At 33.7% G+C, this 1,340-nt stretch overlaps 1 non-coding gene across 1 annotated transcript; it reads left to right on the top strand.

Moving 5' to 3' along the window:
* Positions 1-832: 832 nt before the first annotated feature.
* Positions 833-905, top strand: TRNAP-AGG (transfer RNA proline (anticodon AGG)). The gene has a single exon. It is a non-coding gene; the product is annotated as a tRNA-Pro (tRNA).
* Positions 906-1,340: the final 435 nt, after the last annotated feature.

Raw genomic sequence — 1,340 nt, 5'->3', positions numbered from 1 at the left:
TAAGATACTGTGTTATTGACATAAGCATAGATGAATAAAATGGAGATTCCTGAAATATATTTACATGTATGTGATTGATTAAAGTTTGACAAATCTTCCAAGATTGTTCAATGGGGCAAGGATAGTCATTTCAATATATTGTATGGAAAAAAACTAGATATACATATGGAGGAAAATGTACTTTGACTTTTACTTCACGCCAAGTACAAAGATTAGACTTGAACTAGATAATTGACCTAGATTTAAAAGCAAGCACTACACATCTTCACAAAAAAACCCGCAAGATGAAATATTCACCACTTTGGAGTAGGCAAAAGTTTCTTAAACAGAACACAGAAGCACAAACCATTTTAAAAAATGGATGAGGTGGACGTCATCAAAATTAAAAGCTCTTTTTCTAAAGACATCTTTAAGAACATTTTAAAAAAGAAAGCCACATGCTGAGGGAAAATTTATACAGTGATATTTCTGACAAAATTTTTGTATCCAGAATGCTTAGAACTTGATAATAAAATACAACCCCCAATTTTTTAAAAGGGCATAATATTTAAAGAGATGCTTCGTAAGAAAAGATATATGAATGGCTAATAAGTGATGAGAAGATGGGCAATAGTATTGGTTATCAGAAAAATAGAAATTAAGCCACACTCACTTACTGCTTTAGACTTACTAGCATGGAAAAAATTAAGAGGATTACCGATACCAAGTGCTGACAAGGTCGAGGAGCAACTGGATTTCTCACGTACTGCTGGTGGAAATGCAAAATGGTAACATTCGCTTTGGGACACAATTTAACACTTTCCTTAAAAACTTAAAAATATCTCAGGTGCGGGGAGTTGTAGCTCAAGTGGTAGAGCTCATGCCTAGGATGCACGAGGTCCTGGGTTCAATCCCCAGTACCTCCCCTAAAAATAAACAAACCTAATTACCCCCCCCAACCAAAATAAAATAAATAATACAATAATAAATAAATAAATAATTTAAAAAATATATCCTTATTGTAGGACCCAGTCATTTCAATCCTAGGTATTTACTCCAAAGTAACGAAAGCCTATCTCCCCATAGAGATTTTTACGCAACCTTCCTGGCAGCTTTATTCATAATAGCCCCAAACCAGAAACATTGCAAATGCTCATCAACAGACAGATGGATAAGCAAGTTGTGGTATACGTGCTCAGTGGAATATTACCAAGGAAAAAAAAGGAATGAACTCCTGATACGCAATAACATGGATAAATCTTAAAAACATTATGAGGAGAAAAATAAAATAAAAGAAGCCAAAGAACACAACTCCATGATTCTCTTTATATGAAACTCCAGAAGAAAATCAAAACTATAGT

This window comes from Camelus dromedarius, chromosome 8 (assembly GCF_036321535.1).
Source record: "Camelus dromedarius isolate mCamDro1 chromosome 8, mCamDro1.pat, whole genome shotgun sequence".
Lineage (NCBI taxonomy): Eukaryota > Metazoa > Chordata > Mammalia > Artiodactyla > Camelidae > Camelus > Camelus dromedarius.
The sequence above is the reverse complement of the archived record's forward strand: the minus strand, read 5'-3'. Positions and strand labels throughout refer to the sequence as shown.